The sequence below is a fragment of the Dunckerocampus dactyliophorus genome, chromosome 8 (genome assembly GCF_027744805.1).
Source record: "Dunckerocampus dactyliophorus isolate RoL2022-P2 chromosome 8, RoL_Ddac_1.1, whole genome shotgun sequence".
Classification (NCBI taxonomy): domain Eukaryota; kingdom Metazoa; phylum Chordata; class Actinopteri; order Syngnathiformes; family Syngnathidae; genus Dunckerocampus; species Dunckerocampus dactyliophorus.
In genome coordinates, this window is record NC_072826.1 from 17,991,550 (window position 1) to 18,014,257 (window position 22,708).

The 22,708-nt window shown below is 40.6% G+C and overlaps 1 protein-coding gene across 2 annotated transcripts in view; it reads right to left on the minus strand.

Moving 5' to 3' along the window:
- Window positions 1–22,708, minus strand: part of tox2 (TOX high mobility group box family member 2) — a 125,967-nt gene that overhangs the window by 46,565 nt on the left and 56,694 nt on the right. The gene's annotated exons all lie outside the window — the stretch shown is intronic.

Below are 22,708 nucleotides of genomic sequence, written 5' to 3' on the forward strand. Positions count from 1 at the left end.
CATGAGTTTCTTAGTTCAGTGATAGCTACCGTTAAGTGAAGTAAACATAATAGTCTTGTGTTGACATAATACATGAAAATAAGAAGAATAGTAAAAGTGAAAAAGTCGTATGGTTCCTGGTCCGTAGCTTTCTGAAAATACGACCGCTAGAAGAAGTGAGTTGAATAGCCCTGCTTTGCACCTTCTTCTCAGGAGCTGTCATTCTTTGGAAACTAAACAGATTGTTGCACTTCTATGCAAAGCTATACTGACTGTTTGAATTCCTGTTTTGTTTCATTTGTCACGAAAAAAAGCCCTATATTTGAGTGCTAACACAGCAAGTCCAATCAGATCACAGCTCTACAAAGAGACCAGAGAAAAATAGCCAGGGGAGTCAACAGGGAACGAAAAGCAATCTCGGCTGAGACGACTCCCATTGTAATGACTGTGTCAAATTAATCATCACAAATAATATTCTGGTGTCAGCCATTCAAGGGTTTTTTAATAGAATTTTTATGATTCATGTCGAGCCGTATACATCAAACAGTCAGTCGTGCAACATTTCTGAAATCAATTCAATATCATCTTTGTGTAGGCTGTCATCCTCGGCGGCGGAGCGGTCATTTATCTCTCAAACAGATACTTTTAGAAAATAAGGGGCGCGGGAAGATGGAAGACAGGCGAGAGAATGCAGTGTTTTCTTGTTTCTTCTCAAGGTGAGGGCATTGCACTGCTTTACACGCAAGCACTAACACATTTTAGTTCTTCCTCTTTTTTTTTTTTTTGGTGCATTTGCATTTTCCAGCACTAGTGAAATCTATCTGATGTCCTTTCAATAAATCAGAGAGGGGAAGATGCTTTTAATTTGACCACAATAAAGGAGATTTTATTATCCTCTTACATGTTGAACTTTAATGAGAAAGGAACACTGTGATCACCTTCATTCCAACCAGAAGGTTGACATTCATTTTTAGTCAGCCATCCTTTGAAGACAGATGTTATTTTTGTTGTTTTTTTTTTTTTTTGGAAACCTTTGGGACTTACTTGTGTTATTGTTTGGTCTAATGGATGAGAAAACGAACATTTCCTGAGATTCAATTTCCCTCATAATTGTTGGAAGGAAACTGGATTGTCTGCTGTAAACATTGCAGTCATTGTTTGTGCAGCCAGTCCCTCAGAGCCGACACGTCGCCATTGTGCTACTTGTTCTAATGACGGGTGCCATCTTTGAGTTATCGCTGAGTTTGCTCTATGTCTAAATATGTGTCCATATAGGACAGCGATCTTTTCCTGCTTTGGATGAGGACAAGCATGAAGGGCTCATCCCTTGCCCTTGATGATAAAATGTAAATACCAAAGGTGTTCCAAGGTCGATTGTGGCCGGATAAATCGAATGTTTCTACTTTTTATTGCTAATGCATACTGTATATTGTCGTATTTCTTTCAAAGTAGAATCCAACCAAAGATTGTCATGTCTTTGGGTCAAAGACAGTGGTTTCATGGGATTAGTGGGTTCGTATAAAAGGTTTAAGTCAGTTCATATTTGATAAAAAAAATAAGTTAAAAATGTATGATTAAAAAGCTATGGTTAAAAGGTTAAAGTGAGACCTCTTCCCCCAAAAAGATTGTATTAGTGACAGTAGAGGTGGAGAGGGTGAAAACCTTCAAGTTCCTTGGCACATACATCAGCGAGGACCCCCCCTCGATTTGTTGGGTCTCACAACACCCAACAAATCATCAAGAAGTCCCAAAGGAGACTGTACTTCCTGAGAAGACTGAGGAAATTTGGCATGTCCACCACAATCCTTAGTTGCTTCTACAGATGCACTATCGAAAGTGTCCTTACCGCCTCCATCACTGTTTGGTACGGTAACTGTACAACACGTGATAGGAAGGCACTCCAGCGGGTCATTAAGACCTCACAGAACATTGTTGGGGCAGCCCTCCCCTCACTGAAAGACATTTATAAAACTAGAGTCCTACGAAGAACACACAACCTCATCAAGGACAGCACACATCCACAACACTCATTATTCACACTCCTACCGTCAGGCAGACGCTACAGGAGTTTAAAGTCCAGGACCACAAGACTGGCAAACAGCTTTTACCCACAGGCCATCAGGCTTCTCAACGAAGCACTCACACACGCCGTACGCAACACACGCACACACTCATAACACTTTATTTATTGATTTATTTATTTGTATTAATGTCTCTTCTGTTGTTGTTGCTTAATTTATTGGTACATATGTTTCTTATGTTCTTATTCTTTTCTTGTGTTTTTTTCTTTCTTTCTTTTTTGGGAGAATGAACAGAAAAAGAATTCCATTGCATAGCAGAACCACCAGTTTTACTGTACATATAACAATAAAACTCTTGAATCTTGAATCTTGAATCTAGAGTGAGTGCTCTTCTTGACAAATTTTGACACAACGGCAGAAACGAGGTCTTAAAAAGCTTACAAACACGCTGCCTTTGCTCTAAAGGCCTTAGGAAACTCGTCTTTGTGAGTATCGATGTGTACAAAGCACTTAAATGGCAATCACAAATGTTCCTGAATTATTACTTTGAATATGTTCGTGAACTCGATGGTGTTCTGCTAGCAGTTACTCGTGTATTATACTGCATGTGTTTTGGCTAGCTATTTGTGTTGAGCATATTAAACTCCAGACTTATAGACAGCAATTGCATTTTTTTGTATGTTACAGTTACTGCATGCACACATGCATGTCAAAGAAAGCTTCACTAAAGCAAGAAAAGTAAGCCTTGTGCACAGAGTGGCCTTTATTGGTTGGCTGGCTGTCTAGCAGCATACAGTCACGTGTTGTGAGGACAACACAAAGGTAACATTTAAGTGGTTCCCACAGGACTGTAACATATCTGTGGCGTTGGGGGAGGGCAGGGTAAAATGATGTCAATTTACAAAATATTCCATGATGTACAACTCAGTGTTTAAGTGTAGATGGGTACAATTTTTCTTTTTGGTTTGTGTCATAAGAAATGTGCAAAATTATCTCACCTTATTTAGCAACAGAAGTTAATGAGATCGTCGTTCATGCAGTGGTAGAGGTGCATGCGAGTTAAAAACAGCACAGGTCATAAAATTCTTGATGTTTCCTGGGTTAATGATCAATAGATGTCTTATAATGTGCGATCAAATAAGCTGTGGTATGTGTGTCATGGATACCAGCCTGTGTGGCTGTGTGTTAGTACGTTGTGTAAACCTCACTCTTCACTCCTCTGACAGCCCAGGGCTTTTGGTTCACTGGCTAGTGCTGCTCGACTTCACTCTCAGTCAGTGGGGATGTGTGGATGCCGGATCGAGCCATTGGCCCGCGTACGAGGTGTGTTTACAAGAAGAGTTACGAAGCCATCTACTGTACGGAGTTGTAACGAAAAGCTACACAGTGAGTCCCATTTTAATGTGTTTGTGAGCAAGGTCAAACATGCCAAATCCAAAAGAAAGCGAGTGCCAAATCCTTCGGTGGTGGTCCCAATTAAATTGTGGCGGGCTGCCACAAATAAATGAATGTATGGGAAACACTGTATTCAGCTTAAGTATTCAGTGGTCAGCCACTTTATTAAACAGTGCATTAAATATCATCATGTACGTTTCCCTGCACATACAATAAGTATTAATAACGCAGGATACAATTTTCCTGCACAGCATGCTCATATGAGGTATAGTGTGGAACATTATTTCCACAGTGGGAGCTGAGTCGGCATGTAACATTTTAATTAAGAGCCACATCTCCGGACTTTAACAGTTACATTACAGCACACCTTCCATTGGATGGGAAACAGATGAAGAGACAGTTGGCGTGGGACTGAGAGAAGGGAAATATCATTGATTGGGGAGTGTTCCAGCTTGTCTTTTATTTTGGCACACGTCTAATCCTCCCCTCTGTAGCGCTGCCTGCGCAGTCAAGGCCTTCTGGAGATGATATTGACTGTAGCTAATGGCTCATTAGCCACACATTCTCTTATTAGATTACTCTTACATTCAGGACCTAACCCAATTAAGCCATATAATAATAATAATAATTCTATAATAATAGTTCGATAATATTGGCTTCATGATAGTAATACAATAAACTTTCATTATAAATGAATACAGTTGAAAATGGATAAAACAGCAGAGCACTCCTTTCTTATATAGGATCTTTGACTGTGGCATTTTTTCAGCAGGTCCTTAAAAACAAAAAAGCGCTTCTGTCATATCGAGGATCCTTGGCTACCATTTGTGCAGCAGTTTCAAAAGTACCGATGTGGCAGATAATATCTAAACGATAACCAACCCTGCTCCTGTCATACAGATAATCTTTGACCAGCATTTTTGCATTAGGTCCTTCAAAACCAGCATTTCTGTGATACAGCGCAGGGATTTTCAACTGGTGGGTCGGGACCCAAAAGTGGGTCACGGCTCTATTCTGGGTGGGTTGCAGACATCTTTTCATGTTTGGCATCTCACAAAATAAGAGTGCTAGAAAAGGAGCTTGAATTTGCAATGAAAGTGCTGGTTATGCTAAGGGGAATTAAGGCACCTTCCTGATTTGGTCATGATTTTTTAATGACCTTTGTAGTGAAAAAATGTTTAAAATATTTTTTTTTTCCTATAACTTGTAGTGGTGTCACGAGATGAAAATGTGACGAGATTTCTGGGTCAGAAAAAAACTCTGACATAATAATAAATTAATTAATTAATCACACCATAAATTAAAATGAACTGGATAATTTTGCCATATATTGCCATATGAATGCTTGTCCGTTTCCCTCGTCTCGCACCACGAAAACTGGCAGGAAGTGCATTGGTTCAGCACTTACACGCTTCATATAACAACAGTGAACAGAGCGACATCCCTTGTCAGTCATACAGTCGCTTTGTCTCTGTGGAGGAGACAGCGGGGCCGCTAGCATACACACACACAGCAAAAGAGTAGAGCCTCGTGAGGAGCAATGCAAGGTAACATAGCAGAAATCAGGAGGGAAAAAGATGCTTGCAAAGCCAAATGCCACAGCCGCTGTGTGGGAATAATAATAATGCACAAGGGGAGCCCATCAACACGAAAGAGCCAGTAAGCCAAATTTATTTAAAAGTGGTTTCAACATAAAAGACGACAATACAAATTTGCCCATCTCAAAAATCTGACAGTTTTCCATCTGGGGAAAAAACCAACACATCAAGATACAGTGCCTTAGTCCTGACACTGTGACGTTTGGTCGGCAAAGTACATACAAATGCAACAGCACACACTGGTGTGCGCTCACAGAAAGTTATGGCAACAGTTGAAAAGCAGTTGAAAAGCCAGCATTTTAAGAATTGCTGCAAAATGTTTGACAGACAAGTACAAATTGGCGGTGAGAAAATGTCACATGTCACAATCAGCAATTTCATAACTTTACAACATTGAAAGATGACATACGATAGGAAATATTGCATTACTAGGGTTATATTTATTATTATTGTTATTATTATTATTATTATTATTATTATTATAACATTGGTTTATTTGGTCTAAAAAAAATGTTGACAATAATATCAGTAACGGGTGGGACAGTAAACATTTTAAAACGCACACACATTGATTTGTGCATCGGTTAAATTCAAAAGTTTTTTTGTCCAGTCATATTTTTTCATTGCACTTTTCTTAAAATTAATGTTAAATCTCGTTGCGTCTCGTTCTCATGGACCCCATCTTGTGCATCGTCTCGTCTTGTGAGTGAACTTGCATATTGCAGTATTTGTCTTCTTTTACACAAACAGTGTTTATTTGTGAAATGCATCCAGTGGCATCACAGTAAAACAAGCATAAGGCGTTCATTCATTATTCAAGATGTGACCTGACATTAGTTTGAGGGCAGAGCTACTGCCCTTGGTTGGTATCGGTATAGGTAATGAAGTGCTGGACGATATCAATATATTGGATATTGGTAAAAAGCTAATATCGAGCATCTCTACAAATAATAGTAAGAACCGAAATAAATGCTACAAAAGATCCATCTGTCATGCAAGTCAAAAATTCAATTAAAATATGTAATATAGAGTACAAACAATGTTTGAGCTTTTTTTTTATTTTGAAGCAAAATCCTCCTTGGAATATACTCAATGTACAGTTATAAGTGAAATATCTGATTTAGTGTATTATTTGATTATTGTATTATTTAGGTGTTATTTGGTGCTACACTCCTAATTAAAATTGCAAGAATTTACAACAACTGTTGAGTAGAACTTCAAAATGCAAACGTAGAAATGGGAGTGAGACTTTCTTTTTTTTTTGAGTAAGCAATGCACCATTCTTGTTAATCATATCAAAAATTGTTTTGGGCATGCTTGATGCCAGTGTTTCCAGGAGGCTGGTGAGGATGTTGCTACAGGTGATGTGGCTTCTGCTGTCTGGAACTCTTTTCCATTTTTGTAAACTTCCCTTTCCATCAATCCCTAAATGTTCTCAATTGGATTTAGGTCAGGGGAACACGCAGAATGGTCCAAAAGAGTGACGTTATTCCTCTGGAAGAAGTACTTTGTCAGGCGGGCATTGTGAACTGCAGCGTTGTCCTGTTGAAAAAAGTCATTACCACACAGACGAGGGTCTTCAGTCATGATGGATGCTCCCTGCAACATCTCCACGTAGCCAGCTGGCATTTGACGCCCCTGCACAACCTGAAGCTCCATTGTTCCATTGACAGACAAAGCACCCCAGATCATGATGGCGCCCCCTCCAAAATATCTCCGGTGGGATGATTGTCATGCCGGTAAAGTTGGAAGCCATCAGGACCGTCAAGTTTCCATTTTTTCTCATCAGAGAATAAAACTTTCTTCCACCTTTCAATGTCCAATGTTTGGTGCTCTCATGCAAATTCCAAATGGGCAATTTTGTGGCTTTGAAGGAGATAAGACCTTTGAAGTCGTTTTTTGTTCTTAAAACCCTTCTCTTTCAAATGCTGTCTGATGGTTATTGGACTGCACTCGACACCAGTAGCCGAGGATCGTCCCGTGTCTCGACGGACAGCCAATCGTATCCTCTGGCTCAGGGCCAGTGGAATACTTTTGGGTCTACCACCCTCAAAATCTTTCAAAAAGTTTAAAATGACTGTCTTACTGCGTCTGACAGAAAATGACATTCAATCCACATTTTTGCAAAGAGTTTGGCTTTTAAAGGCTATGGTCTTAAACTTTTGATCAGCTGATGAACAGCCCATTTCACTTTAATGCTTCTATGTAATAAATTGCTTTATTAAAAAATATATTGTTTTTGTATTATGAAGCTCTATTTAGAACCTCCGTAAGTACAACAGTGCAAAATGTACATTTTTGCAATTTTTTAACTGGTCTTAAAATTTTGATCAAGAGCGTGTTTTATTACACAAGAAAAGCACAACTGGAACACACATTGGAACTCAAATTCAAACAATGAAACAATCAATGCGGTACTAACCCAGATGAACAGACACTACAGGAACTAAAACAAGCTGAAAATCAAATTGAAAATATTCTGAACGAAAAAACAGACGTTATAATTCAACAACCAAAATATGAACAATCCCAGTATACTAACAATTCCACCAAACGATTAGCTAACCTACTGCAACATAAAAAAAGAAAAGGCAACAATCTCCGCAAATTCAAAAGCTCATTCCAAAACCTAACAAAGACCTAACCCAGCCAGCTAATTATCGCCCACTTTCATTGATAAATACAGACCACAACATCATTCATTCACGCGGACCAAACCGGCTTCATAAAAAATACATATTCGTCCGATAACTTCTGTAAACTCTCTGTAAAAAAAAGAATATAAAGTTAGCCTGAATGCCGATGATTTATTATTGCACTTACAAAACCCATACATATCATGGCAAGAATCCATTCATTTTCTATGCCGCTTATCCTCACTAGGGTCGCGGGTATGCTGGAGCCTATCCCAGCTGACTTCGGGCGAGAGACGGGGTACACCCTGGACTGGTCGCCAGCCAATCGCAGGGCACATATAGACAAACAACCATTCACACTCACATTCATACCTATGGACAATTTAGAGTCTCCAATTAACCTAACATGCATGTTTTTGGAATGTGGGAGGAGGAGAAAACCCACGCACTTACGGGGAGAACATGCAAACTCCACACAGCGATGCCCAACGGAGATTCGAACCCAGATCTTCCCGATCTCCTGACTGTGTGGCCAACATGCTAACCACTAGGTCACCGTGCATCCCATTGCAAGAATCATTCTCAGGTATTAACAATTTCTCCACACTTTCCAATTACACAATAAACTGGTCCAAATCTACATTACTCCCATTAACTCAAGACTCATGGGATCCTGCAGTTCAAGCATCCTTTCCCCTCCTGCAATATAAAGTACTTGGGTATTAGCATTTCCTCCAGGCTGTCAGAGCTCTTTAATCTTATACACCCCATTACTCAAGAAAATAGAAGACAATCACAGAGGCTGGAAAAATCTTTCTCTAACACTTACAGGACGAATTGCTGCAGTAAAAATGAAAATTATACCTAAAATTACTTATTTGTTTACCATGATCCCTACCATTCCCACCGATAACGGCTTCAAATCACTTAACTCCATAACCACTCAGTTTTATCGGAAAAAAACCTTTCCGATAAACCTCAACATTACAGCAAACAACATGGAGGCCTCGGAGCAGCAATTTTTTTTTTCCACTATTTTTTGGCAACCCAATTACAATACCTGTTCTGTTGGATTAACAAACAATACCACAACAAACCATTTAGAACAGAGTCAATGCCAGAAAACACCTGTTGCAGATCTCCCTTTTTTACCCCAGTCAATTAAAAAAGTTTAATTATTTCAAATCCACGACTGTGAGAAGTTTGGGAACCAATGTTCTAGGGGATACCACACAAATAGACCTTCCTAATAAATACCCCAACCCTCGCCTCATCTCTCTAACTATCGCTAAGAAAATAATTTTTCAAAACCGGAAAAACAAAAAGGCAGGCAATATCACCCAGCGGATCGATTTAATAACAGATCATATATCAGCAGAAACAAACAAAAGCAAATAAACTGAAATACGGACCCCGTTTATAGATTACACCAAAAATCCACCAAAACGGCTGCATAACATGAGAGAAAGAGAAAAATGATATATGTATGTATTTTTTTTGTGGTCGTTTGTTTTATCACTTTTGTTTTTCTCCCTATTATAATTATTATTCATTTTTAAAAATCTATTTACATTAATTGTATTGTATGTACTTTATTTATCCCACAGCGGGGAAATTTACTTGTTACAGCAGCAGGACAAGTAAAGAGAACTTTCTAATTTATCTATTTACTGTATTATAGATGTCCATGGTGTATTTTTTCTTTTTTATGGTGTGCCCGGCCCACTTTGGCTGTGGGGTCGTGGCCCTTTCCGGCATTCCTCCTCTGCCCTGAGCTAGCCGCCAGTGACAGCCCTGCCAATTTACACGCCCGACCACTCTTTTTAATACACTACATATGCACAGGCATACAAAGGGGGAAGAAGAAAAAACATTTAAATAAAATACACATGAAAGTATAGGGTAAGCGCAATGCTTATTTTAAAGCACAACATACCAATGCAGGGAGAAACATAGAAAAGGGGACAAACAAGAATTAGGATTGGAGTGGGTGGCGATGTGTGGCGGTTTGTCTGGCCTTGGCTGTGGGGTGGGGGTGTGTGTGCTGGGGGTGTTTGGGCGCTGCCTGTTCACGGCAGGCTGGGCTCACCAGGGGTTGAATAGCAAATAATCTCTGCCCCTCTGATTTTGATTTTGTCCGATTTAATACATTTAATTTTCATTCTACCTATTTTGTTTTAAGTTGTATTTCATTTTATATCACTCCCACAAATGGCAGGGAAGTTCTACACAGCAGACATGTTTGTTTTGGTTTTGCCACACCTGCACAGTGTGAAGGAAAGTGGGCGGGGGACGCTTCTCCAAGAAGTTAGAGCAAGACACTAACGGCACACAGGAATTGCGACAGGCTGCAGGCTGCAATAGTTCTAGCCAGAGGTGATTGGCATTGAAAGGCATTTATGTGTATGCCGTTCACATTCTTTTCTACGGAAATCGGCTGATATTGATGAGTGGCTCATCGATCAGTGCATCCCTAATTTGTATGGTGCAGTTATCTTATCCATCCTCATTTCCTTAAAATGCCTTAATAAATTACTCTGAAATACACTTTGGCCATGTAAGTAAAAAACATTTTAAATGTAGTTTAAAAATATGACAAATTATACAAATAAGACTGTCTAGAAACGACAGTGAGGGTATGCCATCGCTCTCCCAAAAAAAAGTGTTTGTTTATGAATGGTGGTGTTTATAGTGTTCCAAGAGCTCTGGTTTACATAGAAGTACTCCGCCATCCATCTCTCTACTGTCAACTCAGGCTTAATTAAAGCCAGAGCTGATCTTCTGCCACGCTATCATGTCAGAGGCTATCAAGACACCACAAAGGCTGTCCAGGCAGGAATGAGCAAGGGTGACAAAGGCTACAAGGCATCCGCTTACAGCTACTCTATGCCTTCACTCTCATTCTACACAGCCCACATCTACCTTTCATGCTCGTTGCAGGAAATAGAATCCAACCGCTATCTGGCAATCCCTGACCACAGCCATGTAAAGCGATGATGCAGCCTGGTGGGATGAATGTTTTCATAGGAGAAATGGTGGAATAATTAAAGGGAAGTGTCCAAGTATGCAGATGGCCTCATTCACCCAAGATACTTGATTACTAACTAACCTCCCTGCCACTAAAAAAAGCCCTTCTAATTGTATATTTTCTATTTCTCTCTTTCATGCCTCTTTTCGGTCTTCATCCCCCGGTGTATCCCATTCCCGCCACTCGTCTCACATGTCAGACGAGGTCAGAGGGTCGTGGCCATCAGATCGCGCGTCAGAGCCGATTAGAATCAGAGCTTTTTGTGACATGTCATATTTCATTATGCCTTTGACTCATCTGGCCAGTCAGGAGGGGTCAGCGTGATTTGATTGGATGACAGAAATGATATAATTTGTGTTTAACCTTAGGCTGTATGAGGCTCTGAGTGGCGTACTAATGCATTTTGCAAAAGACGGGGGTGGGCCCTCGCTCCGCCAGCGACTAATTTAAAGTGGCACGCGGCCCAGCTGAAGCCGTGCCAGGGCTATTGCGCAACATGTGCTGAGGTTACGAGCCAGCCTTTATCAAATAATAAACACAAACCTCCATGTACCCTACTGTACGGTTACAGACTTTACAATTCGATGAGACGGTCTTCAGGTACACTTCCACAGTACATCTTACTAAAAACAGTGTTTGCCTTTTTGACAAAGATGACAAAGTTTTCACAACTATCCCCATTGTCACCACTCCCAAAAACCAACGTCACACATTGTAATATGCATGCCACCCCTAACAAATGAGAGGGTAAAAAATGAACACCCTATTAATTAATACGCTATGTAAAAATGAAAAAATAACTGCACAGTCACACATGTGAGGCTGTACTGAAAAAAAGAAAACTAACCGAGGCAAGATAAATAGTTTTTAAAGGGATAGTCCGGATTTTTTGACATGAAGTTGTAAGACATCCCCATCAGCATTGTAGTCTAATAACAGCGACTCACCCCCCACTTGGTCTCCTAAGACCAGTTCTGGTCAGATTTCTGTGATGAAGAACGTAGTTCCGCTTAGTTGCTGGGAACAATTACGTAAAGCGTTTGGCTTCTCAAAACGATATGCGTTCAAAAGATGAATACATTTGCATCACAAAAATGCCTTCTCAAAAAAAATCTAACCTCACAAAACGCTCTGCGTTGTATTTGTCTCCGGCCGTATCCCTACGCACTGTCGCTTGCGCATTCTCGTGTATGTGACAAAGACGCTACTTCCGCGACGGAGCGCCGCGGCCATCATGTTTACGTATGTGTTCTGCAGCGGAAGGAGATCAATGCACAGGCGACACTGCGCAGGGATACAGCCGTAGAAAAATATAACGCTGAGCGTTTTGTGACGTTTGATTTTTTTGAGAAGCCATTTTTGTGATGCAAATGAATTTTTGAACGCATATTGTTTTGAGAAGCCAAACTCTTTACTTAATTGTCCCCAGCAACTAAGCGGAACTACGTTCTTCATCACAGAAATCTGACCAGAACTGGACTTAGGAGACCAAGTGGGGGGTATTTGGGGTTATTGGACTACAATGCTGATGGGGATGTCATACAACTTCATGTCAAAAAATCCGGACTATCCCCTTAAGGTGCGCTATACAGCTGCTAAAAACTACCCTGGACTCCAAAGGGTTCACCATAACATTTTTGCCTATCATGATTACCTTTCGTCCCTTATTGGCTGGGACAAATCACATGATTCTACTGACTTCTTGTAAGGCTTGTGGAGTTCATTGCAAGTTACATTACCAAATATGGTTCCTTGCCAAAACGAGCAAATATACAGGTACAGTATGAGTGTACCCAACATTGAGAGGGTTCTGCAAATTTAGTAAAAACTCAACCGTGAGCTCCGAAAAACGAACCGCAAGTCAGATCGTGTTTTCCAGCTGTCATGCAGAGTGACGGCCATGTTGATGCTTCTGTGGGTGAAGCAGGCAGCAGGGGGAGGGAGGAAGAAGACAACATTCCAAATGAGCACCATAATCAAAGTTACTGCCTGGCAGGGTGAATTTAGGATTACATTGGCGGACGTACAATTTTATTCCCCCTCTCTCTTTTCATGTGTGGAACGGAATGGTCTCTTAGAAAGCCTCTTTTAAACTTTTACTGACTGGCACAGCAACTATCTGCTCGGCACAGATGACATGCACTCCTTCAAAACTAAACTAATGAAAAGTACTGTTTTAACACTCTCTCTTCCTTCTCCCACAAGCAGAAAAGCTATTAGCATGTCAACACTGGCACGACTGTGCGTATGTGACAAAACAAATGATTGTGGCAAGAAAAGGTAAATGAACAAAAAAGACGGCTGGTGCGTGTGGACTGAGTGACTCTAACAATGTTGAAAGTAACAAAGGGAGCGCTGATGGTGCAGTCATCCAGACAAATGAGCATTATTCGCACAATTGTTAGGATCCTGTCACCCACAAATAACTGTGCTTTAAACAAATGGCGGGGTGTTAAATGTGTCTATGCATACAGTGTAATAGCCCTTGAAAGCTTTTGTGCACATTTAATAAGTATTTCTGATTTTTACCTTCCAGTGAGTAGCTGCTTTGTGTGTCACTGTGGTCTTAAGTGTCTCACAGTCAATGAGGCTGTGTATCAGAGGCTGGCACAGCTGGTGCCAGCAGGACAACAAACATCTGGACCCTTGTGTCCTTGGTGTCATTGTTGTTGAGAGGCTGGTGGGGACGGCTCTCATGGTGTCAGTGAACTTCCCTGTCACACAGTGATGGGCTAGCGAAGGATGTCAGTGCATTCAAGTATTTGTATCCCTCAAACCTGGTGGGCGACCTGTCCAAGTATGAGGTCATTTTTACTCCTGGCCCCCACTAGCCTGCGCTCAGTGATGAGCGGTGAGATTCATAGCTGGTGAGGCACTGACTCCTTGGGAGATTTTTATGTTAATACAAGTTGCTTATTAAGAGGATAACAATACAAAGAAGAGAATAATTCACTTTTATTAAAAAAAAAAAAAAATTCAAATGCTCCTAGTCCGATTTATTTTTTTTAATAAACAAAAACATTTCAGGTCTTACCTTTTATTTGTATATGAAGTACATGTGCCCTTTCATTCTCCAGGAAAAGCTCAGTTGCTTTGTTGTAAAAATTTGATCACCTTTTGTAGATTTTGAATATATAATCCTCCATCGTGACAGTGAAATGTATTCATTTATTTATTCATCAGAGCATAAAAATATATTTCATGTATTTGACTTGCTGCTCTCCAGCTGGTGCTGTTGCTGTTAAAAAAAAACAAACCTTGGTCTTTCATCAGATGGTGCGAAATATTTTAAATATAATTACTATGTACATGCAGATTATAGTGTAGCGTGTGTAGTGAGGCCTACATGAAATGACACTTGATTTTCTTTCCTGGTCTTTTGATGAACAAAAAAAGTTAAATGTCTACTCTGTTGACTTTTAAAACAAATGTCACAGCCTAAGTTATGATATATTTTGTAGTACGGTTGTACTTGCCAAGGTTCGTGGGTCGACCACAGCTTTTGTCTTGACTCAATGTTAAAGCAATGGGAACCAAAGGCACTATTTCCCGCTTTGAAATTTGCTCTAACTTCTTTAATACTTGGGGTAGAGAAGTGAACGAGGTGTCAAATTAAAGTTCAAGTCATGTTTTATCAGATAGAATTAATCACAGACTTGATTTAATTCAACTTGTTAATTCATTCATTGTTAATTCACCCTCAAGTGTTGGTTGCACTTGATTCAAACAAAATGTGAACGCATTTGCCATGAATTGCTGTTTACTTGTTTGTTTTATATCCACAATTAATTTTTTACCTGATTCCCTTACAAAAAACAAAGATAATCTAGGAACCTTCACCTGCTCTGTCCAGTATCCAGGTATTTATTTCACAGTCAGACTGGATGAATTTTTGTCTAAAAAGTTACGGAATTGATTTAAAGTTAACTGAATCATTTCAGATCGTATCGTTCTAAATGCACCAATATCATCCTTGAATCTTATCAGCAACCACAAGTCATGACATGAATCGAATTTTTATTAAAACGAATCATTAAACCCCGACAATGATTATCATTAAGAACCTGCAAGGAGCAATTGCATTAAAGTCATTCTATGACCCTGCAATGTTGCTGTGCCCTGGCCCCCGGGCTCACCTCTTTCAATCGTGCCAAAGGAGTACAAGTGTACTGAATTTGAGTACGGCTCAGAACACTCACATTATCCTAGTTTAGGTTTTAATTGTGCCCGAGCATAGCACGAATTGTCACGTGTGAGTGCACCTGTATTATTCCCTCAGTAACTCCTTATTGAATATGCAGTATGTAACTCACTTAAGGTCCCAGGTTAAGCCTAAGAATGTACATGCTAACGTCTTTTTATAACACCACCTGAGCAATACGACTAAAGCGGGTGATCAAGGTTTAAGGTAATATTACAACATATTGTTGCTTTATTGGTAAGAATAGGCACAGTTGCTAGCCACTTGGCGGTTTGTCACAGTTTTCTCATAAAGTTGCTGAAGGCCTGTTTCATCTTCCCGCCATATGTTTCTGATGAGCCATTGTCGAACATGATCCCACACTCTTTTATGTCCAACCTTTGACAAATCTATCACATTTGTGCCTCCATGTTCTGAATTAAAGGCCCATTCCGCCTCTCCAGTTGGGATGAGTAATACTCTTGTTGGCAGCAGCCCAAAGCCCAGCCGCTAGGTCAAGGTACCTCCAATATTCGCCATTGGTCCGACTCAGTGGTGTGTGACTGACAGGAAGCGCGATGATTGGGGCGGGGGAGTGGGTATCTTTGCATCTGTGCGCTGATTAAAGCTCGGCTGCATTTTGTAAACTCCCGCCATTCCGCCCCCCTCTCTACAGCGCCGCGACCCTGCTGGTCTGAATTACAGCTTGGTCACATTAGGCTGATTTACAGCTTCCTCCCGCTGTTTAGATTAGAGAGGGGCTGGTTTGTAGTAGCAGGCTCCGCCCTCCCACCATCCCTCCACCGCCTCTTTTCTATTGATTCTCCTGCTGGTTTACCTCATCACCCCAATTCTCACCTTCATTACTCGACTCACCTCATTTGCACATTGATTTTGCCACTTTTTACCTCTTCTTCGCCCTCCTTTTCCTCACCCACTTCTTTTTTTCCACTTCCCCACTTTTCCTGCACACCGCTTTTCTCAAATGTCCGCCTGACTTGACGGCATCTCTCCACCGTTCCCACCAACTGCCCCCGCCCTCCCCCCACCTCTCTGTCTCTCCCCCTACTTACATCTTTTGTGAAAATGAAAACAACGCGCAGCCTGCCAAAAATATTTCTATAGCCGTGTGCTGACAATGCAGGGAAGGGGAGACAAAGCAAAAAGATGTGCAGGCATATTTGTTGCGGCAGCAGAGAGATGGAAAGCTCTCCCTCTCTTTCTCTCTCTGTCTCTCTGGACCCTTTTTGCAGTCATATACAACTAACCTACCCCACCTTTCAACATCTCATGTCCATTTAAAAGCTCTTTAAAAAACACTTTCCCTACATGGCACACTGAGTGAAATGCATGGCCGTTTGTTTGTGCAAGGTTCTCACTTTGCCAGTCTGTTAAACCGCGGCATCTCGTGATAGTCTGTTAACCCCCCGGTGAGGAGATGAAACTAATGGCGACCTTAATGTGTTTGTGTATGTCATTGCACTTCATTGGCCAGCGTGATGATAGAGATACCCGCATCACATGTCAGTGTTAGTGTGGTTGTTGTTAAACCATGATGCCCTCATACATATCAAGCTCTAATGATGTCTTTTATAGATATTAACCATACACTGTGACACCCCCCCCCCCCCCCCCCCCCCCCCCCCACACACTTGGCGTAAAAGACCTCTGGCACACTCCACACATGGTGACCATGATGCACATAGGCAGCATAGACAAAGAGTCTCACCCTTCACTGCAGATGTGTTTGTGTCCGTTATCCACATTACCAAGGGAGGTGATCATTCGCTACTTCACAATATCACACTACTGTACATGTCGGGATTAATGTTGATAAACCACAGCTACCCAGTGCTGGCAGCACTCATGCATACCACCACCATGCTTCACTGTCGGCAAGGGAATTATCTTGCTACCTCTGTAATGGCTGTGTGTTTTCAGTGGATAGTAAATAGGAATGCTTACTGAAATTCGGTTCCATAAACAGTAAACAGTAGTAACTGGACCAAAAAACTAAGTGGCCTCACTTCGGTGCTAAATTATGCAGACTTGGCCACCTAAAACAAGTGCTTGAAGGCGATATTGTGCAAATAACGACTTGTAATTAATGCTAATTAATGTAATCAGTGATAATTACGACCATTTTATTTCACATTGGTGAAGTTATTACTTATTTATGATTTGATTCATATTATTTAAGTATTTAAATTACTATTCTGTTCAACTTACATATCGCAAACTTCCGTAAAAATAAAAAGGCATTGTTTTTGGATACAATTTTTCATTTTAAAGTACCAGTTGGGGCACCGTTTAGCACCTGTATCAGATAATATGTAAATGATATCCAACCTTAATAGTAAATCTATACTAAAAAATAAAAATACAGTGGTCACAGTAGTCAAATTCTGTAGAGCAGTGTGAAACTGCCACAGTGCCGCAAATGTTAACTAGGGTACACTCCATAACTGTCAGGGGGAGCAATTAAAAACAAACCATTTATTCTTTATTGCGGCTTTGTTACATCTAGATAAAAAAATAAATCAGTTGTCGCATATGTTTACAGCAGCGCTCATTAAAGACTTAGCTAGTCATCATCTGCTGATATAAGCGAACTTGTAGTTAAAGCATAAATATGCAGAAGAAGAGCAAATCATTGACTAGCAGATGTTTCTTTTCATACCTGCATTGTACTTCATCGAGGATAGAGGGCAATGCAACGACTTAAAAGCAAAAGAAATATGCAAATGTGGTCCTTTCAACTCGGCAATCCATAATGTTTCAGCTTTGATGCTGCAAACCGAATGGATGGTAACTTGGAACCAGTGTGACTGGTTGACTGGCTGGCTGGCTGGCTTAAACACGCCACATTCTGCATGCTAAAACCACATGCAGCGTTTTGGCAGCAGAGACGCTACAGCGGTAGCCAATCAATAAAACCTTGTTACGCTAATTGCAAGATCATAATCTCTGTTCCTACTTCTGCTGAATATCCAAACAGTCACTCCATTAGCTGAATTATTCCCCTGTGCAGTTCCTCCAACTCGCTTACCCTCCCTCCATTCCATTTGCTCATTTTCCTTTTTCTCTCCTGCCCCCCACCCCCCACCCCTGACATATTTCTCTCAAACAGCAGTCTTCTTAAACAGATTCATAAGTCAGGGAAAAAGACATCAAAGCAAAGAATCGTCAAGGTAAAGTGCTGATGAAGTTTCTTTCACGTTTGCTGCCGAGCTGTTAGAAGGCATGGCTCCTACTCTTCTGCTCTATCTATACGCTATCAGAAATCCCACTTCAGCTGAAGGTCTACCTAAAAAGAACTTCATTGCTAGTATTATACTGTCCACTGTTTTATGTGGGCTGCAACCTGCTGTTGTTGGTTTCTCCATTCCTGCCTACAGGCAGTTTATTGAGGTCAAGTCCAGGATCCATGACTTTGCCACTAAGACTGTGTCCCCTTGCATATAATGATCATGCAGAGTGACTCTGCCAGGAATAGAAGTACTTAGTATTTAGTTGTTGTCTGTTTAGGTTGAATGATTGGACCTGCACATAACAGTTTGTACCTTTCCCAGAGCCAAAATGATCACAAGCTGTAACAGTCAAGAACCGGCTGATGGTAAGCCATCATACCCCTAAAAAGGTACAGTGATGTACTTTTTAATCTGACAAGGATGCTGTGTCCTTGTGAGTCATCTTAAGAACATTTGCCATGGTTGCTTGGCCAGTTTAAAGAAATGGAAAAATGCCCAAAATGCCCCTTTTTATTATGTTCCCCACGACAGGTGCTGTCTTAAGCTCAGTTTATTCCTATTTTTCCTGTATTTCCTGTTTTGGGTTTTTATCTGGTTGCCTTCGTTTCCTGTTTTAGTTTTTAATGCTGCACCTTGACTGCAGTCAGAGGGGCTGCGGGGAGCAGCAGTCATACATTTGGTAATTAGCACTTTAAAATGGTGTCAATGTCGGTTCATTCGTTTTTCCTGGGCTACGGTTACCTGTGTGTTCAATGGACCTTGGTGCATCTCCGTTAGCTGTTGTCCTTTTTCCTGGTCCTACCCTCTCTTCCGTGCGCATTCTTTTTCTACCTCCCATGGTGAGTTTATGGTTTTTTGCTGCCCTCAGTCTCCACCTGGATAACATTTGTCTCCTTCCAATGGCCACCAGTAAGTAAATAAGTTCTCCTCATTGTTTACTAGCAAGTCTCATTTTGAATGGTGATGTTTAATGCACACGTCGGACAGCACACGTCGGACTCTCTACTTGCAAACTACTCAAAACCACACTTATTGGTGGACGTGGGGATTAATTGGTGATAGCAATAAGTAACAGCAAGCAACACCACTGAAATGCAATAATGTCCAACTCTTTTAACAAATTGAACAAGAAAGAAAGGTGTGGCAAAGTGAACGCACACAAGCTCAGCTTTTGAACATCCTCTATGGAAGTGCATATTCAAATTCACACTTTCTACACTGTTTGCACGCTGAGCCGCTGACCCAAATGCATTTAAATGCAATGAGGTGTGAAGGAGAAAGAGAGAGAAACTAGTGAGAAAGGAGCAAATGAGGGGGAGTCAAAGAACTAGAGGAAGATAAAGCAGCGAGCACAGGAAAGTGAGCTTTAGGCGCTGTGATTTGTTTTTTTTTGTTGTTGTTGAGGCTGAAGCATGTCGAGAATACAGTTGCTGTGCACACTCTAGTGTTTCCTCAAGAATTAAAGTAGTTTATAAAAATGTATCTCCGCAGCGTTTTCATTTAACCATACGGCCAATGCAAACAACACATGCATAATCATGTTTGGAGGGTTTTCTAAAATAATTTTACACTAACTAAAAATGAAAACTAGCCAATGAAAAACACATAAACAGAATAAGACTGCTAGAAATCACATGCTCCTGCGCCCCCTACGGGTTGTGCTTGTACGCATTGTAATACAGAAAATAATCGTTTTTAAATCATTAGACAGTCAATGACTTATAGTCATGCATGTTTGTCAACCAATCTTGCTCAAATTTTACACTCATGTGCTTGACGTTCTCTTAAAGGTGAGTGTCAAATTTCTTGGTGATTCGGCAAAATACTTTAACGTTATAATGGATGTTTTGCACATTGACCTGTGTGAAATATTTCAAGTCAATACAACATATGGGGGTCAAACTATGGGGTTTAAAAACAGCGCCACCATGTGGTGTATTTTTCCGAAAAATAATAGCACAGGCAACACAGTAGGGGTGCATTTTTACAGAAATTCACTCTTTTGTGTGCAGCGGTTCAGGAGTAGAGGAGTAAACTTATACAAACCAACACACAGGGTCTCTTAGTTTTAGTGCAGGAGTTCCATTTTCTATGCCGCTACTCCTCATTAGGGTCGCGGGGGTACGCTGGAGCCTATCCAAGCTGACTGGTCGCCAGCCAATCGCAGGGCACATATAGACAAACAACCATTCACACTCACATTCATACCTATGGACAATTTAGAGTAGCCAATTAACCTAACATGCATGTTTTTGGGAATGTGGGAGGAAACTGGAGTACCCGGAGAAAACCCACACATGGAGAGAACATGCAAACTCCACACAGAAATGCCCAACGGAGATTCAAACCCAGGTCTTCCCAATCTCCTGACTGTGATTGTGTGGCCAACATGCTAACCACTAGACCACCATGCGGCCCAGTTGCCGGATCACCCATTCGAAATAAAATCAGCGTCATGCACTGTATTTGTAATATTGGCTTTTGTTAGATAATTGCCACTGCGGTCCAGCTAATGTTTTTCTACTCTAGCCACATAAAAGAGCAGATGGAAGAAATAGAGCAGGACACAAGTCAAATTTGAGGTCATCTGGAGAAGAAACAGAAAATAAACAAAGAGCAAAGCAAAATCCTTTCTCATCTCATCACTGTTCTCGCTTTGTGAACCCCACCTTTCTCCTCTGTCAGTCATCTCAGCCGCACTTACAATGTATTACCTGTTCGCCAGCATAACAGTGCACATCAGCACATCTTCTAATCAGTCAGTCACAAGTGCAGTAAAAGTATGCGCGCTGAATCCGAATGGATGATAAAAGCACTGCATCTAAAGAGTTCTTTGACAGCCAAGGGAAATGTGTCGGATAACAGTGCTAAAAAAATCACTCACTGACATCCATATTTATTGCCAGGGATGTCTAAATTGACTTTATAAATCATGCACGAAAAGCCACACAAGCAGCTCTCTTGTCTCATTCTGGGCTCCAAGCCATGCTTTAATAAAGCGGCGCATTAAGAAATTAAGCAAAAAAAAAAGCTAATTCAACAAAAACATAAAACTACTGTAGCCCGTGGCTCGGCTCTGATAATTACAATTGACAGAGACAAATTCCCCGCTCCCCTGTGTATGTCAGATGGGCTTATTCCCAAACTCTACAAATCTGTCTGTCCAAACACAACCATATGCTCTCCCAGTTGTTTAAGACCAGCTGTGCTGCAGAGGCAGAGCAGCCATGCGACACAGAAGAGAGCCTGCAAATCAGCTCTACTCTAACGTCATAAATCCTCTGCAATAAGGCCAAAATCAATCAAAACTGAGGTAGTGTTTTATGCTTTGCTTTTGATGACTTCGAATAAAGTGGATTTGAAAGTTACAATGTAGGAGGTTGCTTGATGGTTCCCACTGGTTATTAAAACTAGCTGGTTAAGGTTCTGCCAAACACCTGCACCATTAAATCTGACTGAAAAGGACAAAGCATGAACAAGAATGTGTTCAATAAAAACAAGGAATTTGCATTGGTTCATGCAGAGAACAGGAATTCAAACTTCAAACAGCAAACAATTCAAACAGCACAATAATTACGAGAAAATAAGCAAAATAATACATGCTAACAGAAAACATGTGCAATACGACCATGAGCTTACTGTATATACAGTTGTGATAGAACAAATGATGCAGATGTCTTACTTTTATTTGTAGAGATACACATTTTACACATTTTCTTTATTTTAGTTATTATTGCCATAGTGAAGATAAGCGGCATTGAAAATAGATGGATCGTTATTATTGTCAGAATTTATTATTACTCTTATAATAGTAATATAACACAAATCCATATATAAATGTATTAATTTCTCATATTTTACATATATATATATTTTGTTCTCCCCTGAAATGGATAATGATACTTAAAGGGGCCCGCTGCTGCGAATTTCAGGGGCTATTAAAATGATATCGGATCCCTTTGGAACACTGTAGTAAGTTTCCTTTAAGACATTACTCCATAAATCTCAAAGTTGTGTATCTGCATCCTTCTCCTCTTCCCGAAATACTTGGATTCACAGCCACACCCCGCCACCACTCAGGGATGCATAGAGACACGTCCCCCTCATCCGGTTAAGTGCTAATGGTTATCAGCAAACAGTAAAAAAAAAAAAAAATTGGATGTAAGTGGATGAATATTGGAGAATCTGCAGTGAAATGGTGAGAGCAGAGGAGCGGGTCAGGAAATATTACCAGTGCTGTCTTACTCTGGTTTAGATACACCATTCTTACATCCAAAAAACACTTTCTGGCTTCCATTTTCAAGACAAACGACCAATAGTACTGAGCAGCGTTCCCAATTCCCATTGGACACCCGACACATACATGGACTCATACCCCACTGTTCCGTAGCAGCGGCATAAAAATGAAAGCAGGGATATAGATAAAAACACACCGGCCTCATGATATGACACTTCCACATCATGTACAACAAGTTTCCAACATTCTAAACACATACAGTTTCAAGTCTGAAAATGTTCAAATGTAGGATGGGGCACCTATAAATTTAAAATATACTGTGAATTACAACATAGTGGAAGTGAAATTGCAGTTTAAACTAAATATAAAGACTTATGGAGAAA